Source organism: Lissotriton vulgaris, chromosome 3_1 (genome assembly GCF_964263255.1).
Source record: "Lissotriton vulgaris chromosome 3_1, aLisVul1.2, whole genome shotgun sequence".
Lineage (NCBI taxonomy): Eukaryota > Metazoa > Chordata > Amphibia > Caudata > Salamandridae > Lissotriton > Lissotriton vulgaris.
Window position 1 is genome coordinate 1,164,067,606 of NC_141689.1, and position 21,360 is coordinate 1,164,088,965.

At 43.6% G+C, this 21,360-nt stretch overlaps 1 non-coding gene across 1 annotated transcript; it reads right to left on the reverse strand.

Annotated features, from left to right (window-relative positions):
* Positions 1-2,777: 2,777 nt before the first annotated feature.
* On the reverse strand, positions 2,778-2,861 carry LOC147727622 (small nucleolar RNA snR60/Z15/Z230/Z193/J17). Its single transcript, XR_015309625.1, has one exon. It is a non-coding gene; the product is annotated as a small nucleolar RNA snR60/Z15/Z230/Z193/J17 (small nucleolar RNA).
* Between the last annotated feature and the right edge of the window lie 18,499 nt (positions 2,862-21,360).

The window sequence follows — 21,360 nt, forward strand, 5'->3', positions numbered from 1 at the left end:
GGTGAAGAGTGACAAATAACTTAAATGTGCCAGTCACAGCAGAATTACACAAACTACCTTTGTAAAATACTGAAAGTCAGTTGTGCCAGTCCCTGAAGACAAGTTGGCACGCAAAAATGGTTGCAATATGCAAAACAGGGGTGGCAGTCACTGAAAGTGAAGAAATGAGAAATGACAAGCTTTGAGAGAAGTACACGTGGCGCAATAACTCACTGCCCACAACTTCTTTATTAGAAAAAAAGGCCACTTTATTAAGACAGGTGCTAAGTATATATTTTCTCCAAAAACATCTTGCAATTTATCTGATAAAGCAAATCCCCAAACTTAACTTGGCATGCCTACAAAACATAACCCCCAAAATGTTGATCCAAACAAACCCTGAAGGAAGTGACTCCTGCTGAGATCCCCCTCATTTTTCTTTCACTGTGTACCCCACCTCCCCCCTTTGAGGATGGACAAACCCACTCCAGGCTGCCCACCCCCCAGAAAATTCTGCCTACCAATTCTAAAATCTTAAGCTAAACCTATCTTATAGTGGCAAACATTTTAAGACAGCTCTGGCAGTAACCAATGCAGACAAAAGCTAATACCTGAAAAAAGTCCAGTAACAGAGTGAACAAGCATTTACAATGCAATGGTCTCGGCAATATTATAGGTAGAGCTATTGGTATTGCTCATTATTTTTTTATCTTTTTTGTATCCCTAAATAAATGGCATTGTCATTTCAATTGGTATTAGCTTGTTTTGCATATGTGATACCTATTGCATTAGCAGAGAGAGAGTGAGGTAGTGAGAGAGAGTGAGGTATTGAAATAGAGAGAGAGTGAGGCAGTGAGAGAGGGTGAGGTAGATAGAGAGTGAGGTAGTGAGATAGAGATTGAGGTAGTGAAAGAGTGAGGTAGTGAGGGAGAGGCATGTTGTGAGTTAGTGAGATATAAGCATAGAGTGATGTTGTGATGTAGTGAGATAGAGAGAGGTTGTGAAAGAGAGTGAAAGTGAGTTAGTGAGATAGAAAGAGTGATGTAGTGAGATAGAGAGTGATTGAGGTAGTGAGTTAGAGAGAGAGAGAGAGTGAAGTTGTGAGCTAGAGAGTGAGGTAGTGAGATAGTGAGGTAGTGATGTTTTGAGAGGTGGAAGTTGTGAGATAGTGAGGTAGTGAGATAGATAGAGTGGAGTAGTGAGGTAGAGAGAGTTACGTAGTGAGAGAGAGGTAGATAGAGAGTGAGGTAGTGAGAGACAGAGAGTGAAGTAGTGAAAGAGTGAGGTAGTGAGGGAGAGGGATGTTCTGAGGTAGTGAGATAGAAATAGTGAGTGAGTTTGTGAGGTAGTGAGATAGAGAGAGAGTGAGGTAGTGAAAGAGCGAGTGAAAGTGACTTAGTGAGATAGAAAGAGAAAGAGTGAGGTAGTGAGATAGAGAGAGAGTGAGGTAGTGAGTTAGAGAGAGAGTGAAGTTGTGAGGTAGTGAGATAGAGAGTGAGTTAGTGAGAGAGTGATGTAGTGATTTTTTGAGGGAGTGAGTCGTGATATAGTGAGGTAGTGAGAGTGAGATAGTGAGATAGAAATAGATAGAGTGAGGTAGTGAGATAGAGAGAGAGTGAGCTAGTGAGATAGAGAGAGAGTAAAGTTGTGAGGTAGTGTGTTTGAGAGTTATGTGGAATGCATGCTAACAATAAGCAACAAACAAACATTCTACAAATACCTCCCACCCCAAGACCGGCACTTACCTCTCATGCCGCTGATCAGCACGCATAAGCTGTCAGGAGAAACAAGAACAATCTATCCCAGGCTCATTAGAGCTTGTTCCACTGGCCATGATGGACCTGGCATAAAAGGCAACAGTTTCCTGATACACCGAAAAACTCTCTAGGCACAAGAGAAACGAGAGCGGCGACCTCATCAGCGGGAGGAGCGGGAAAAAGACACGGACAGCGGGAAGGGAGCACCCCTGGGAGTTGGTGGGCCCGCTTTGGCCTGTCTCTATCGAGAGAGCCTGCTGTCACTTGGGAGCAGGCCTTGGGCTAGAGGGATCCCTCAGAGGCTGCAGCGCCTTTTGTAAAGTGATCTCCTCCAAACACATTCCCAAAACCCCAAACAGGAGGTGAGGAAGGACCAGGGCACCACAGCGAACAGTCAAGGACAAGCTAGTTAATGGGGCTTTAAGGGGAAACAGAGGCCCGGACTGGGATTTGAAGTGCTGAAATCCGGATCACAGTTCACCAAAACAACCACTCGACTCGACTTTTAACATGCTGTCAAAAGCAGAGAGGGGCGACACCCGATCCAAAAAACCAGAGAGCTTCAAAGAGCAAGCAAAAAATGGCATTCCAAAGACACCACAATTTTCTTCCATTTTATTATAAAATAAAAAGGTTATTTTCCTTTAGGGATATCCAGGGCCCAGATGGATGAGTTGGTGCGTTCTGAGCTTTTAACATCCTTTGAAGGTTATTCAATAATGAGTTACATATCTTCTCATTTAAAAAGCTTTTTTTTCTTTATGAAATACTCCAATACTTACTAAAGCATTTTTTTGTTAAACCTTTCAAGTGAAGCCTCTGTACTTCCCTTCTTCCATTTCTTGGAATTTAGTGAACGATGTCATAATATTAAATACCGCATCTTGCAATTTTCAGGTTAAGTTTAGTGTGCTATAAATTGTTTTGGGATAGTTTGAATGTTCAATATTAGGTTTCTTGCTTTTGCCACCTAAGCATTTGAGGAAAGAAGACAATAAGCGGGCATTTTGAACGGGTGACCCCAAACTACAAAAAAAGTATTGCATACATCAGATAGGAGCGAAAGACAAGAGCTCTTATTCACCACTGTTCATCTGCTGAACTATGTGATCATCATGATATCGATCTCGGCGCAGACCCATCGCGTGCTACTATAATGCAGTACACACTAACAGTACTACATGCAGGCTACCCTCTAAGAAACACAAAGGAATCCTGCCTGAGAAGTCGTTCAACTAGGGCAGAGGCTAGCACGCAGCACATACCCCTCGAGCGATTTATGAAGTTCATGCAAAGCTCTCTGGTGATAAACGCGTACTTCTGATAGTGTGACTTGGCTAAAAACGATTAAGTAAAATGACATGCCTTTCATCAACAAAATAACCACATCAATCTAGTGAGGAAAACAAAATGGCACGAGAATTTAAACACCTTCAACCAACACTTACCAGCTTCACCCGGGCACGTCCCGTTTCTCCAGCACCACGTCCATTGGCAGTCCACTGAAATGTAATCAACTTGTTCTCGGTCACCTCAGACCCAGTGCAATTTCCAGCAAATGTGGTCCTGCAATTATGAAAGCAGTATTTTGGTGAACACGTTATCCACGGGTACATTTCCACGCCAGTCAGCCCTGTGCACTTTCAGCTCCAAGTGTACCTTGTTACGACACATTCTCGAGTTGCAGCAGCACTCGGCGTTCAAGATACCATCTGCGACGCTGAGATCCTTTGCGGGCGGGACACGAACAGCGGGAGGGGGCGGGAAAAAAGACGGCGGGTACCGGGCGGGATACTGACAGTGGGAGGGGGGCGGGAAAAAAGACGGCGGGAACGAGGAAAGCGAGCAAGAGCAGCCTACCTCAACCTTACCAGCAGCAAAATGGCGGCATCAAGCTTCCGGAATTTTTCGGATTCGGAGGCGTGTTTTGCTGTTCTGAGTGACGGATGACGTCACTGTCTAAAGAACAGCAAAACTTACGCCCCCGAATCCGAAAAAGACGGGGCTAAATCGGAGTGACGGCTCTCTCCTCCAATGGCTGGCCTCCGTTTAGGAAGCCAGCCAATGGAGGAGAGACTGGGCAGGGAGGCGGGTTCTACAGCCCTACTAAGAAGCATTAATTCTCCTCCCGGAGACTGCGCAAGCGCAGCCTTCTCGGTCCTCGACCTAAAAAGAGGGAAGCGTTGATGGGACAAAATTGAAATCCTCTGCCTCTCCCTTTCCACGGACACACTGCCTTTCCCGCCCTGCCAGGCCCCTATAAATAAACTTTCAGCCCTGCACGCCCGCCGCCTCTCCAATCAGCCCTATCCCCCGCACCTGTGTGGCCCTCTCCTTTGCGCGAAACAACCCAGCGGGAGACCGGCTTTCGCCCAGCTCCCCCTGGGTACCCCCATGGGCTGTCACTGTAAAAGACATCAATTAATTTGCTGACATTCGTGAGAAACGCACTTGAAGAAAATGTCCGCTGGCAACATACAACGATCGTGCCTAAAAACACTTAAATAGTTGGTAACCAAACTTTAGTTGGCCGCTGGAGCATAAGGCTGCATGATGACAATGGCTCAACCAGGGCTACAGATGGCTGCCAGAGTGTAAGGCTGCATAGTGACCGTCCCACTAGGATGTGTTAGCAGTGAATGATGCGCAAATTGTTATGCGCACACACCTGGCCACGCGCCAAACAGCCAATCCAAACAACCACGCGCCGAACAGCCAATCCAAAACAAAATGTGAAGAGAGGCACAGGAGCACTCCCCCATAGGCACTTGGACAGGCGCACTTTGAAGAAGTGCTGGGCAGAGAATTATCCAGCAGAATACGAGTATGAAAAGCCAGATGCCAAAGGAAGTGATTCAAGAAAAATCAAGGTTGGTGGGTGCACAAGATATTACGCTTGTCACCAAATGTAAAATGAGGGATACAAAAGAAGCAAATAAGTTTAAGATGACTTTTTCAGTGCAAAGGTGCACCCACAACCAGGAGCGTCCAGCGTCCGCGATATACAACTGCAACTGACCAACGTTGCAAATAAGGAGACATATCCCGTTCTAATACAGACCGTGGAACACTGGTCGAAAAATAACAAGTCACAGCATCCATCATGTTAGAAAACACGCTAGGATGGCACTCATCACAAAGCCCTCGGGAGGAAGTAGATTACTTACTATAACAACAGGTACTTTAGCTAAAACATTGTGATCAACTCTTTTCACAGAGTTCTATAGTACTTGAACCTTTCCAAGGCTGTGTACTGCCTCAAAAAGGCACCTTTTGTACACTCTGGATTCCACCTTAACCTTTTTACAGCCTGTACATGCTGTTTTATGTAATGATCTACCTTGGTGTATTTCCACCTTTGTACTTACTTATAGCTAGCTGCATTATCTATCTTAAACCATCTGTAACTTCCATGCTTCAAATTATTTGTCGTATAAAGCACGCTAGCCCCTTTGGGTAATGTCTGCGCTATATTAATAGGTATAAATACATTAATGCTGAAGACATGCCCAATGGGATATAAACATTGTATCAATATAAATCCCCTTACATGAAGTCATATATGCGTGAGCAGATTGCCAAAGGTGCGTGCACTGACAGTTTAAGGCATGGGGATTCTTTTGGTTCCAACCTAGACAAATGGTAAATGGTTAGATTTGCAGATTTGGAAAAAATATGAGCTACACAGGAAAGAGTAATAACTGTAGTTAAAAATGTATATTCCTGGAGAAAACACAGACAAATGATCGAAGGAAGAAGGCGCCCAGCAGCGTTTGAACAGGCCGAATGTTATTTGGAAAGTTTCCATAATTCTCACATATTACTAGGGTCCGCAAACAAGCTGAAAATGTAAGAATTGTGTTTGAAAATGTAATAATCACTGAGAAAAGTCGGAAATACAGCATAGTGCTAATGAGGAAGACATAAAGGTAAAACTTAAAGAAAAAGCTTTGATCAAAACACTTAACTGATAAACATATTTCAGTAATTATCTTTGATGTAAAATGACATTTAGCCTAGCAAAAAAACATTCTCTTATATGCTTCAACCATTTCACCTACCATTAATAATTACAAAAAGTAGCACCTGGCAAAAATCCTGAACTTCTTGGAGTGAACTGAGTATCAGCTATAATGGTACATGTCCTGAAGTAAAAAAAAAAAACAATGGGCCAACTAGAAATTGTCACAGTGGCCTTTATCGTAGGTAGTTAAATTGCTCAGTGGAAGCCCGCAAAAAGGTTCCGTTTTCAAGTGAAAGCTTGCAAGTAATGTCTGATATATTTTAACTAGATATCTCTAAGCAATGCTTTCCTATTCAAACCACTTTGAGAGGTGCTTTTGAATTCGTATCTCCGATTATAATCCTTGAGCTATTACATAACTCGCACATTTTGGTTATACATTTGCAGCACCTGAAAAGAAGCCATTTAGTGAACTATACCCTCAAGCCTCAAATAAATTCAGCCCAGCTGCTGGCAAGCTTTTACTTAGACATTTTAATTAGCATATAAAGGACGGTTGTATTTTTCAGTTCCTGGAAATGACAGTCTCTCTGGGAAGTCTGCACATGCATTTAACACTGAGATAAATGTCCAGGTATGAATGTCGATTTACAAAAATGCTAAGGTCAACAGAATTGGCATAGCGCACCCTTTGACACTATGACATCACAGCACACTTGTCACACAAAAAAGGACCACGGGTCCATATTACTAGAAGGTCTTCAAACTGTCTGAATGTGCTTAGACAAGCACAGTGGGGGGTTCCCCTCACACACCAGAGGTGTCATGCTTCATCATGGGGGTGCCTCCTCACTTGTAAGACCTAGTCTTCAAGTGGGCTACAACCCCCTCTCTAAGAGGGAGGAGTTCAGGGATGTTTTATTGAGTCATAGGGTGTTGTGTGGAGTTTAGAGCTCGGTGTGAATTTTCCCGATTCATGCCCTTATATAGGTACAATTCACATTGCCCTTTTATAGGCATAGAAATCAATCCCTTATTTAGGCATAGCCCATGCTACCCAAATACAGGCATGGCTACTTCCACCCGTACCAAACGTCACAACGATTTCTTGGAAAACCGGCTTAAACAGTTAGGGAACTTCCCCTTGCTTGAATATTGATTTGTCCAAGAACTCATGTACTTTGCAAAGAACAACTATTCCCTAAGGGTTCTTTCCTGACGTTCATATGCCCGACTTTACGTCAAACTATGGCATTCCTAAACACCTTCAAGGTTTAAATATACCTTCACTTGCTATAGCAAACTACAGTGGTTGGGAGCAGGTCCACTATCTACTTGCCCGACGCAGCTCACTACAGCAGTTGCAGAAGGAAGCCCACCCTCCAGCTGACGCACTGATCAGGAGGCTGCCCTTCTCTCGCCAAGAATCCAGATCCAGTGTTTCCATGCTCCCCTTGAGGGGTGTTGGGAAATCGAGTCCTGAGACAGAGATACCAGACCTCCTTCATTTTAACCAAGGTATGGAGCTGCTTAGAACCTAGAGAAACCTTTGATAGATTCTTGCCAAAAACAACTAAACCTATGCTACACAACACTCACTTCTTCCCGCGTCCTAGACTTAGGTTAGGTACTTTGGGGTAGGCGTATTTAGAAGCACCAGTTGAGTATTTTAGTCAATGTTATTTATGTATGTATTTTTAAATGGCTTAGAAACCATACAATGCTCTTACAGTATTATTTTATAATACTGTTCTCACTGTAAAGCATTATACTTTGCAGTCTGAATAACGATTATAGCAGTTCACTTCTCTTGCATGAGAAAGAAGACTGTTCAATAAACCTTTTTATTGAAAATGCCCTTCTATCTATTTCTCTGCAACTCTGTTGAAACAAAGCATGCACGAATGACTGAGTGAAATACTTATCTATTCTTTCCGCGACTCTGAGAGATATATTCTTATTCTTGGGAAACAAAGTTGTCATGTTTATGCAGTTGTTAGAAACTAATACCTTCTTGTGAATTTGAGACAGTTTCTAGTGACCTCTGAGCTAGTTGACACTCACTATTAAGTTGAGTATATTCGATAGAGACCGAGTTGACCTCAGTCCTACGTCAAATCTATAGGATATATTATTCCAATGCACAGATATGCATTATATAGGAACTACACTACAGGGGGGTGTACTAAGCCCCTATGTGAGACTGGCTTGTGTGCAAAAAGGAGAGAGTGCAGTGCTGTGATGTGAAGGTTAAAACTGGCTACAGGGTTAGCTATATAGTGACTTTATTCAGCTGCCCGGTGTCAGGATTAAAAACAATGAGTGGCTGATAACATAAGTGTCAACATTAGAGACAAATGTGTATATCGCTAGACCAACATGTTGCAGCCAAAGAGACCTATACTAGTGTTGCGGCCTTCTTCAGGGTCAGTTATTCAGCTGCTACAATAGTTATGTGCAACTAAACGTGAAAAAACAAATAGAAAACAGCACACTTGCCTCAACCTCAGCCACTCAAAAATCTCCTAGTTATGGTGATGGTGCTGAGAAAGGGCAGGGATTGGAAACCACAGAAAGCAAACAGGGATATCTGTGCCATGCTTGCTTTCTGTTTCTGCCAGTGTTTGTATTACCTTTGACACCACATTTAGCATGGGCAGTGCGTAGGGTACTAAATGACAAGCCAAAGGTACGCAGCTGCTTTCCCCTGGTTATCAACCTCTAGTGAAGTATTCTATTGAGCTAGGCCACTGATTTGTGCGTTAGTGAATCAGTTGTAATATGAAAATGGCTAGGGATGGAGGCTTACATTAGAGATGTCCCCTTTCCCTGAGAAATGGTGGTATGAGTGCTACTTGGACAATGAAGTACAGGGGACTTTTCAATCTACCTATCCGCTAATCAGCATTTCTCTGTTTCAGGCCTCTGCTGCATGAAGAATTCCTCTGTTGAATCCCTTAACCTTCAGTTATTTTCTGGTCACATCCTCACTTGTTAAGATATTGCCTTTGTCCTCTTTTTCTGCGTAGACCTTCTTGTATGTAGTCATATTACAAATCCAGCTGGATTGACTCTAAAAAGTGGAGATTTCCACAGTCAACATAATGGTGATTCATTACCTGTGCCAACACTGGCATAGATTTAAAACAAGAGTATAGCTGTATCTCACATGCTGTGAAAAAAAGAAAAAAGTATCTCCATATCTTTGTAAAGAAATGTCAGCATAAACACTGACAAATTTCCTATCAAATTTCTTGCAAGCCCCCTCCATGAAATCTGCAGTATGGAGCAACAAATGATTCAAAATTAAACAAAAATGCTATTGTTATTGGTGGAGATCCCTATCAATGTGGATGGGAAGCACATAAGATCAATGAGAACACGTGATAGACAATTTACTACAAGCGCTACTCCTGGCAGAGAGGTGAGTATCAATTTGGTCACAACTATTTGACCATCTATGTGGTTTTCAATGAATGGTGATATAATTCCAAATATCCCGGGCTGACAGCCACAACAAAGGAGCCAACTGTATTCATAGAAATTTCCCATTCCATGCAATGAATTGCACTTTGATATCTTGTTGGTTCAAAATGCACCTATCAAATACATTCATACATTTGAAGACACTATTTGTATACAAAAATGTATTCATAGTACATTTATGCATCTTTACCATGCTGATAAGTGTCCAGTGTCTAGTTTTAATTGTATTCAAAACAATTTAAATTGGTTCATTTATATGTAATGGCAAAATAATTTCAAGAACATATGTCGACTTTTTTCTAGGGTTTAACATCTAAAGTCCTAATAGTCAAGAAAACCCGCAATCAATTCCAACATAACTCCAAAGGTGAAGCATGCTGATTAGATAATGTACATTTTTGGTATGGAATTGTTTAAGTTTATGATGAGGTTTGGTGAGAAACATATTTAAGGGTGTTGTTTTGGACTACTACTGAAATTTATTTGCAATTGAGCAGATGAAGAAAGAGACAGTGGAGTGTGAGATGGCTGGATCAGATATATTGTAGGGCATTTAATAGCACAGAATATACAGTTTCAAAGGCCTTGTCTAAGAATCTATATTTAACTGTCAACACATATTTGCTGTCAAAACATCCCTCTTTAAAGCCCAACTAGATTTGTCTAAGAACCAACCCAAGCAATTATACATTGTTGCCTGGGAGTCCAGTAATCCCACGCACACATGTTCTATATTCTGACCTTTCCATAAAAGAAATGAAATTTAGTGAGTTCTTTGTGTAAAGAGTCAGAAAAACACAATCCAATCCACAGCCCTCTGTCCCCCCTTCCCAACCCACTGGACCTGCTGTCATCATGAGGAAATCATTGTGCAGTTAGATGGTCTTTGATTTGGTTTTTCAGACTGATATTGCAAAGACTTCTTCTATATATTACAATAACCTAATCCTGGCCAACATCACTCCAATTGCATGCCACAGCACTGCTTCTCTCAAAGTTGTCTTAACACTACAGTCAACTCTGAGCTGAGCACTTTTGATTAGCAAAGTGTCTCCAGGGCAGGTCATACCACAACCTGTGCCAGGCATCAGCCCCTCCCTGACTCTAGATGCCCCCATTCCATCAGTGTCTCCAGCTGCATCCCCTGCCACTAGTCCCCCTCCAAGTGGCTGCCAGGAAGACCCTAGCATAGGTTCTGACCCGAAACACCACACTCCTCATGTCCAACCCAAACCCCTCCCTGTGTTGTGACTCTTGTAGCTGCATCCCTGGAAGTGATGAGGCATGTGAGGGACAGCCAGACTTGTCCTCTCAGGTCATGGTGCAGCTCTGTTATGAGCTGTGTATGTTGGGAGAGGAACATACAAGATCCATGGCCATCCTCACTGCCAGTATCACTTCCTTGAGTGCAACCATGTTGTCTGCCCTTCCCCTATGTCCCTTCCAAACCACCCTCAATGATTTACCTTGTAGGTTGCCTCTCAATGTTTCCCCCATACTCACTAATGTGTTCTAACCCACTGTGGTGTCTGGTTTTTCACCGGCCAGCCAGGAGCCTGGGTTCGACTCAGATGATCTGAATATTGTGGAAATTGAGGTGGATCATCAGAAGGCCAGTTGACTTGTTTGACTATGACATTCTTTTGGACATTTACTGTGCCCCTTGCATATAGACTAGTTCCCCAGACACTTCCTGAGGTGTTTTTTTATGTGGCCAACCCCCTCCAAGTCGCCCTTGTCCCCTTGTTTCTTTTCTCCCTTCCAAAGGGACAGAATTGTGCAGAAAAATGCCCTTCATTTTATTTACATAAACTTAAATTTTGGCTCAAACTTTCTCTATCTTCTTCAAAGTATGGATATTTACCATGGGAGTAGTTATTTGCTCTGCACACGATAGCATTCATCATCACATCTCTAGGCCACCACAATGGTAAACAATTGACTATCAGTACACAATACGCAACTTAGTTTTGACTTGTGAGAACATTTATCTTTTATTTATAAATATTGTGGATAATATTTTACCTGTGATCAAGGTTGATCGTGCTTTCAACTTTGCAAATTTGGTGGTGATGATTGCTGTAAGTGCATTTGTCTTGTTGGCAAGGTGCAGGTGGTGTGGTGCATCTACCTGTACTGGGGGGAGTTCCTGGACAGGGGCTGATGGTGTCTGTATAGTTGGGAGGAGTGCCTAGACAGGGGCTGAAGGTGTACAGGTGGGGAAGTGCCTGGACAGGGGGTGTTAGACCTGGCATCCTTGGCATGAGTCTCTCCTCCTTTTTTTGTCTGTTTGCCTCCTCTGTTTACAATGTTTTGCTGGAATATTGCTTTGGGCACTGTGCCACTGCTGATCAGAGCCACAGTGCAAGTGTTCCCTATGTTAAATTGGTAAATTCATTGGATTCCATGTTTGGCTTATTTGGTTTACTGTCAGTCCCTAGTATAGTGCACCAGGAGTGCCAGGGCTTGTAAATACCAATGCTGCTGGTGCACTTACAGCACTAGTTGTGCCACCCACAGAAGCGGTTAGTAAAATATGTCTAAGGTCTGCCATTGCATAACTTGCGTGCAGTCTGGTACTGCCATGCTGACTGCGCAAGTACACCTACTTGCCAGTCCCTAAAACATTCCATTAACTTCCTGTTAGTCACCCCTATGCTAGGCCCAAGGGCAGGGTGCATTGTAAGCATAAGGTAGGACAAGCCCTGATGCATGTGGCATGTCCTAATAGTGAATTACAGCCATTTTCGTCTTTCACTATTGTAAGGCTACCTGCTCTCCTTAGGCCAGAATTGGCTGCTGGAATTATTACACTATATAATCCTCGCAGGCTCAGAGAGCATGGTAGAACGTCGAGTTTAGTATCCCTGAACTCAGAATTTAATAACGCATCCTTTAGGGTGGATGGTTTTTAAATTCTGTGTTTGGAACTAGCCCTTTTAGAAAGTGGCTATTTTCTTGTCTAACTATCTACCGGTCACTGCTGGTTTTGTGGGTGTGACAGGAGCTGGGTGGCTCCAGAGGTCTGAATGAGTCAGTGTGAGGTGAATGAGGCATTTGTGTTTAGAGTGGGGGAAGAGTAGTTCTTGATAGTCTGCCCTGCCTGACACAATACTGGCTCCACCTCCTGCCGGGCGACTGATGGCCCTGCCAGTGACAATGCTGGCTCTGTCTCCCGCTGGGCGGCTGAAGACCCTGCCCTGCACAGTGAATAGGCCAGGTGCCTCGGCCTGGCAACACCCACAACAAACCCAGGATGGGGGAAATCTCCCTGCATGGACAAAGGGATCAAAGCAGAAAAGGGGTATAGGAGAAGGACCCCTGAACCAAAGAATTTAGATCACTTCTGACAAGGAAACCTATACCAAGGACAAAAAGCCTGCTGATCCAAGGACTTGCCTGCCCCTTCTGCCAGTGTGCTGTTTGCTGGGGGGAATCCTGCAGTTGCTTCTTTATTTTTGCCAAGGAACAAGGAGAGAGGAACTAAGTGTGTACTCTCAAGCTTTGCCAAGAAAGTCTCTAAGGGCTGGAAGAGTGCCAGCCTCCTGTTGAAGTCACAGGGCTAAAGGACTTCACTATCTGCTAAAATTGCCTGCTGCTGAAACGTGGGAGTCCAGCCCACCTAAAGAAACCAGCAATCTCGACGTCGACGGATGCTGCCAAATCCAGCTCAACATCGTGAGTACGGCTCCAGAGTCCCGCACCTTCGACGCCAGCCCCCGGGCCTGATCGACGCCAGTAGCGACGCCGCTACCGATCGCCTCGACACCGCAGCCACTCCCAACGCCATGAGCGCTGCTCACTCTTGCAACGACGACATTGACAACGACGCCGTATCCTGCTTCGCCACCTTGAGCGCTGCTCCAGCCTGACATCTCTCGACGCCGCTGCGGATCGCCCCAACTCCGAGGCTCGATCGACGCTGACGCCTCGACGCTGACGCTTCTCGACGCCAGGGATCATCGTTTTCTTCATTCTAAAAGGTACTGTGTTGTTGGAGTCTATTTCGACTCCGGGCTCGACGTAGCGCTCCTCGCGGTCGACGCCGAACCTTTGGAATAGCTTTGGCTCGACGTTGTGTGACTCCTGTGGGGGTTACATTGTTGCCAAGAACTGTGCTTTAAAGAACAAGAGTTTCTTTTGTTGCTGCAGAACTATTTACTAAGAAGAAACTTTACCTGAAGTATTATTTTTCCTTCCAAAGAGTATTTATTGAGATTGTGGTATATTTTTGTCGTTATTTGGTCTTGTGCTAAGCCTTATATGAACATCCTTATTTTTATAATACCTTCTGTGTTGTGTCCATTTGTGGTGTATTCACTTTACTACTGTATGTGGTCATAAATGCTTAACACACTGCCTCTGAGATAAGCCTGTCTGCTCTGCCAAGCTACCAAGGGGGTGAGCAGGGGTTATCTGAGTGGGTGATCCCCTTGCCCTGACTAGGGGAGGTGGGTCCCTATTTGTCAGAAGTATATACCTCTGCCAACTAGAGACCAGGTGGCTGTGAACTCTTGCAGCTAGCCTGTGCAGCTTGTGTTACAGGTGGGTAGGTGTGATGTGCTGGAGGTAGATGAGATGGCTCCTCTCCCTGCTTCAACCTTGAAGGGAGACTTTGGATCAGTTTCAGCATGCCCTCCATCATCTTCAAGTCCAAGGCATGATGTCTTGCACTCTCTTCAATATGGATGGATGTGATGTCATTACTGTTCTTGGACATGTCTTGCCTAAATCCATTCATCCTGTCCAACACCAGGGTCAGTCTGTCCACCACGTGAGGGATTTGTGGCATGTCCTGCAGTGCCTCTGACATGTCTCTAGCCCCTAAGGCATGAATGTCCTGACTCACATCAGCCTGCTGTTGGAAGAACTCCTCCTCTCACTGGCCACCATGGCCATATGCTAGCCCCTTCCGCTTGGGACAGCTAGGGATAAGACCTTCAGGTTCACCAGCGGGGGTTGGCAGGTGGCGACAGGTGGTAGTCTGTGGATAAGAGATTGGTGCCCAGGTGATACCTACAGGGCACCAGGGGTGGTAGGTCCCTCAAATGGTGGAGAAAATGCCTGAGATTCAATGTACTGGGAGGAGTATGTGGGGGTACCGCCACGTCTGCCCTGGATGTGAGGGCTGAGAGGGAGTGATGTCTGTGTTGGGGTATGTGAGAACTGTGGCTGGTTAGTGCCATGCTGAGAACAATAAATTCTAGGCTTTGGATAATGAGGCACTTTTATGGGCGAAGGGGAGTGGCCCTACACATTCTAGCCAGTGGACTGAATTTGCTGGTCACGGCATCTGAGTCCTCATCCTCTCTATGAAGGGCCAGATAGTCTCCATCGTCCACCAATTCATCAGCATACTCTAGTACTTCATCCTCTTCGTCCTCTGTCAGATACCTGTTTCATCCACAGGAGCAGAAGGGACGAAATTTCCCAATGCCTGCATGCCAGTAAATCTTGTCTAAAGCTTTCGGCTGGGAGCCACCAACAAGGAGGAAAGGGGATTGGAAATAGAGAAGAGACAACTCGTGGCCAGATTTTTGATGATTGGTCTCCCACAGTGCACTTAATTCTTCTCCTACTGGATCAAACCCTTGGCTCTGGGGGTAGTTCCTAGTGCACAGATAGAAAGTTAAAAATGGGTTAACACATCCTAACAACATACTGATTAACTCATTCTTTATTCAATTTTATCCTGATGCCTACCAAAAGGCTGAGGGGTATTTGGAGCTTTGCTATATAATTTCTGTTTAGGGATTCACTTTTTTATAGAGTCTTGTTCCTGATATTTTATCCAGGGCTCATAGAATTTGAATATTTCCTAGACGAGGAGGAACGCAGCCTTCTAACTACTTTTTTCTAACTAAAATTGATCTTGTTCGATCTGCTGGTGAAGATACTTAGTTTTGCTTTGTATAAATACTGGTTGTTCTTTAACTTTCTTGGTATACCTTGTCTTTTCACTTGAAGCTGGGAAAGGGGAAATAAGTAAGGAAGGAAAAGGTAGGGAAAAACGTCGGAGAGGAAGCCTTATCTACAAGTGAAAAATGCTGATATTTGCTACAGTTTTCAGGCGTGTTTTCTGCCACTCTGTGACTGGAATTCCAAATATCCTTTGATGAGAGTCCGGAAGTCGAAGATTGAAAGTAGACTACAGCTGCTGAAACTGAACTGAGAGGCAGATTACTATTGTCTTTGCATTTTGAAGAGATGCCGCACTTCGGCGAAGGCTTCAGCAGGTAGCTGACCAAGATGTAGTAAAGAGACTCAGCTCTTTATTGAAGGAACTGATAGTTGGAACTGGTATGCAGGAGAGAGAGACACTGCTCTCTATCCATACTCTGGCTGACAGTCAATGAATGCATAGCGGAGATCTGCTTCTCTAACCACCAAGCTAACTTTCCAGTTAATGGATGCATCAAAGAGAGACACTGCTAACTATCAGGCAACCTTCTGCCAATGGGTGCGTCGAAGAGTGAGACACTGCTCTCTATCAGGACACTTACTGCCAATGGTTGTGTCTAAGAGAGACGTCGCTCTCTATCAGGAAATCTTCTTCCAATGATTGGAATGAAGAGAGACACTGTCCTCTATTTGGAAACCTTCTGTCAATGGTGCGTCAAAGAGAGACTCTACTCTCTATCAGGAAATCAGAGAGGCGTTATCAACTACAATTCACCAACAGAATCTGGAAAACAGGAGAGCGAAGACACTCTCTTAAATATCTGAAGATCCTAAATACCCTAAAATAACAAATAATTCTCTTCTTGATTTTACTCTAAGGAGAAAGAGAGTTTCTGACTACTTCCTCATAAAACCAAATTGAAGTGCGCAGAGCATAGCTCGTGCCACAGTCTTAACCCTTCAAAATCTCGCAAGACTTTAGAACCAAGGGTACTTCACAACACTATTAAAGCAGCGGTCATCTTCGAATACGGAAATACTCTGAAACTAAATGGTTGTTCAGTGGTTAAACACTGGACGTTTGGTTAAAACTCCGACCCTGTTCTGGTTCCTGACATCCTCTTGAGCACTACTAGTAGCTGAAATGGCTGCCTGCCAGAGTAGTGGGTTCTCTCGTTCAATTGACAGGTGTCCACCACTGGTAGTAGGTCAATTTTCCTCATAGTCCTCATCGTCCTCATCAACTGTAGGACAGGGGTTGCAACAAGTTAAGTAATTGACCTAGTATATGATGTGGAGCAACACAAATGTTGATTCTGCTGTACTTTGCATCAACAGATGATGCACATGTGACCTGGTTTGGGTACAGCTACACTTGACGGATCACACCATACCAGTAAGGTGCTGAATGGAGATGCACAATGCACAAGCAAATGACCCAGCTCCAGCCACAGCTCTCTGTTGCTTTGAGATACCCACTGATGTCAACTGCTCAACCTGGCTCCTCATAGGTGTATCTGAAGATGTGGTCCTCGATCCAGCAGCTTGAGAAGGATGTGACACCATACTTAATTATCAGGCACGCGTGACATGCACATAACTTAAATAGTAAGTGTATTCCTTTTTACACACCAACTACAGATGCTATGCAGAAAGGGATTCAGATCTTCGGAATGATTTTCAAATGTGTAATAGGGAAACACTTTATAGCACGCTTGCCTGATGGACAGATGCTAGTTTGCAGGAAGTGACCCGATTAGGGTCACCATGGTTCTATTACCACCTCTCGGGTGTCTGTACTAAATGAAGAGTTGATCAGTCAGTAGAGAATGCAAATCAATATTAGTTTATTTATGTGCACTCAGATTGGAGCTCCATCTGTCCATCCACTAGGAGTGATACAGAGGAAACTGAAATCAACAAGCATAAAGATACATTATGTATGTTTCATAGCCGGGCAAGAACACACCCACAATGGAATTTTCCAGGCAGCTGCAGTTAAACAGTGAACTACCAAAAAAAGGTATTGACTCTGGTGTCTTTGCACAAACTATCTACTACCCAAGGTAGATCTATCCGGCCCCACCACTAGACAAGTGGGAGAGGGCCTCTTTCTTGTGAGAAAGGTATGCGCTAATGGAACAATGTACTCGTTACAAGAACAAGTCTAAAGTCGCAAAAACTAAACTTACAGTGGGGCATTTCTCAGAATAAAACGAGATCATTTTTCAACAGCCTAAAATAGCACCTGAAGGAAAATAGCGCAGCAAATGCTACCTTTACATAGGGTAATGCGCAAACAGGAACATTTTCATTCTAACAGACCCTCCTTTTAGCATAAGCTAAAACATTTTCATACAGAGATAAAGTAACAGAAAATCATAAAAAGTAATACAAATGCACAACAATAAATTCTTATAAGCACTCCGTAGCATCAACATCAGGGAAGGAAGCTGTGAGGAGGTAAGAATTAATAAAAATGCCCTCAGCGATATTCATGATATCTTCAATTTCTCTCTGTAACATTGGTATCAAGAATTGAGATTTTCGTCTTGGGGTGAGAATAGTAGTGCAAGAAGGACAACAGAAGGGAAGGCACTGAATGAGGGCACAGCAAAGCACCAATATTACAATCAGGTAAATCACCTTTTCAAGAATCCAGCCCCAACTAACAAAAAGAGACCAACTCCAATTTCCACTTTCCATTCCCTTGAAATTCTTGAGGATGTCTAAGATGTGTTTGGTGATATTCTTTTCCATATTCTTGATCCCGACTACACACTGGTCTCCACTACCGCGCATACACCACCACTCTTGGCCAAAATAAAATCAATTGTGTATCTAGTTTGCTCTGAATATATCTGCATACTCTCTAACTGAGAGGTGATGTCGCGGAAAGCAGCCGCAGTATTATTGGATAAAATTTGCCACTTGCACCCAAAATATTCTCTACCTTTCTCACCCCTGGCCATAGAGATACCACCCAAAGTGAAAAAAAGAAAGGATGTATCCAAAAGTGATACCATTACTATAATTACTGACCTATATATCTGTCACTCCCTCACAAAATTCTTTAGTCAAAGTCCGCCTAACTCAGAGATCATTAGGCTTGACATATTTACAAGGCACACCTAAGGGCAACACCACCCTATGAGCTACATCGTCTGTACCATTATGGACGTTGGAGTACTTACCGTTAGACAAAAAGTAAAACCCTGGGTATGCATAGATTGGCCCTTCATAAACTACTGCAGCGTACCTAGTATTCATTCAAAAAGTGCTTGGTTCTTTGTGGTTCACTAAAGGAATCTTGTTCTTATATAGCAATATTCTAGAACAGTTAATGTACAAAGTAGTATCTGTGTTATTTAGAATAGGGCAACACGCAGGATAATAACCACCCTCTCAGATAACTATCAATTCCTTGTAATGCCAGTCCACTAAAGTAACATTCTGTTCTTCCATATAAAAATTGTTGCAATATGTATTATTATCACAACCTGGATAACCCATTACCAGTGGCTTTCTACTGTATAAACAAGGGCCTGGATAGCCAAAACAAAAAACTCCTGTCACTTCTGTGACTTGTGGTGGGTGAGTATATGTATAATTCACAAGCGACAATGGATACGTAGTCCATAAGTTAGTGACAGATTCAGTGGGGTAGCAAATTATCCCTTCTCCAAAGAACCTCTTGTGCATGTCTAGAAATACATTACTCGGGCTGTTCTTCTGTTCCTTTTCAGGGAAGCAACCTTACCCATGCTGCGTACAGGCATATTTTGATCACTTTCCAGAACACATATCACCCCCCACAATATTATGATCAGCATAATCAATAAAATAACACATGCTATTTTTCTTTTTCGGTCCACATGATATTATGCTGGGCAACAATGACCATTGGCTGCTCTTCGTCAGCAATCGTTCTACCAAAGGGATGCATAATAAATGTTAAAGGGGCCAAGATGCAAAAGATACACAGGTTTCAAGTGTCCGACAGAGCCCCACTGGTACAGGCTCCTATTGTCCATCAATACGTTGGCGCTCTTGAGCACCGGTAGTGGTGATTGCTCTGTCCTATGCTCTTTGGATGAATTCCACGTTGTTTAAGATGGTATACCCTCATGGTATGCTTCAGTCTTCCTTAAATAATGTTCGAAAAACTAATATAAAGTGAACAAGACAGTCTACACTAGTTTCAGCTAACTCTACTGGCACTACAACTCAGTACAACCTATTTTAGGTAGTCCATCCCTAATCTTTTATTTCTCCTTGGAATCCGTATTTCTCAGTAGATGGCGCAAATTGTACCTGGCAACCAAAGGCACCATATGGTCAGTGAAAAAAGGCTCTTGGATAGCTCGTATTTCCGGGGGAACAGTCTCATTTAGTGCCTCCTCATTCTATTTGTCTGACTGGGTCCACATTAGCTTTTCATCACTGAAAGGAACACACCTGGGACCTGCTCGCACTCAACGTTCCCTACTACATCCTTAACCTACTGGTCATAGGGCAGTGGCAAAGGAATCCTGAGGCAATGTGATGCGTGGACCCAATTCTTACCTCCAGCAACTTTCACAGCAGTATCTGTCACCAACAAAACCTGTTCAGGACCTTTCCAACACGGCTCCAAACCTTTCCTCCTCTAGAAATTCTCTATCAGAATGGTGTTGCAAGGATGTTGTGGTCAGGCTCCTCTGGTGTAGGAGGTAGGGTGTCCCGTACCGGTTGTTGAAAAGAAACACAAACTTTCTGTTACCTGACCAAGGTAATCAAGCAACACAGGGTACTCAATATTGGAGAACATACAAGGATGTAGGATGCCCCATACATTTGCCAGGCGGCCAAACATGACTTCATAAGGAGACAATCCTGTCCTAGGATGTGCTGTTGTTCTTATTGACAAAAGAGCTAACGATAAAGCATCTGGCCATTTTAATCCTGTCGTCTCCTGAATTTTCACCCGTTTTAGTTTGAGAATACCACTGTACTTCTCAACCAAACTGACTGACTGAGGATGATTCGCAGCATGACATTTTTGCTTTAAGTGGAGACCCTCACAAATCAATTGAATCATTAAAATGACTTCCTTTATCACTCCAGATAAGTTGGGGCAAGCCAAAACGAGGAAACAACTCCTTCAGGAGTACCTTTGCACTGGTAATGACTGTGTTATCCCTAGTGGGGTAAGCCTCCACCCATTTGCTAAGCACACATACTACCATCAAAACATATTTAGGATTATTGAATCTATCCAGCTCAATATAGTCCATTTGAAGGACTTAAAAAGGAAAAATGGGCGTTGCAAAATTACCAGGTGGTGTCGAGTACCGTTCCCTGGACTGTTCATCATGCCGATCAAGCAATACTTTACTATGTGCGCGCCGTCTTGGAGATAATATCATTTTGCCATACAGGAGCTAACAACTTACAAATTCCCTTTGCACTAATATGAGCTGGATCATGCGCCATAGTAACCACGGGAAGAACACATGCGTCTGGCAACATCCATCTCTGTTTCCCTGATTTATCAATCCAACATCCTTCCTCATTCATCTGGGCCATACTTTCCTGCCACTCGACTAACTCTTCTATTGTGGCTTCACTTTGTATCTCCTTTACACTTTCAAGGGTATCTTCAAATATAACAACCTCATGGACCCACCTAGCTGGGCCTGCTACAAACATTCTTTTCAACTTTGTTTGGGCTGTTTCCTTAGCTATGTGATCAGCAAAAGCATTTCCCCTACCCACATCATGAATGAACATCCTGTGGGCACTAAACTTAACTATAGCCAATTTCTTGGGGAGCATTAAAGCAGACAAAAGCCTCAATATGAGATACCCATGCTGAATCTTGGTGCCATGAGAAGTAAGGAACCCTCTCTCAGCCCAGAGTAGGCAAAAATGATGCGCAACCTTAAAGGCATACTGGCTGTCAGTATAAATAATGACAACCAACCTTTCGCTCAATTAGCATGCTCGAATAAGAGCAGCAAGCTCAGCAGCTTGAGCCAGATGATAGGGGACCCACGATGTCTCTACAACTGTACGGAACATAGTGATAGCATAAACTGCAGTGGTCGTGCCAATCGGTAATTTAAACAGGAGCCATCAACATATAGTTCTTCTTGTGGGTTGGATAAGGGATCATTAGTCGAGTCTACCTGTTCTTTTATCTCTTCTTCCATCCGGAAGATACAATCATGTTTGTCAACTGCTTCATTCTCGGAAGGGAGGGGTAGTAATGAGGCTGGGTTCAGACTGGCA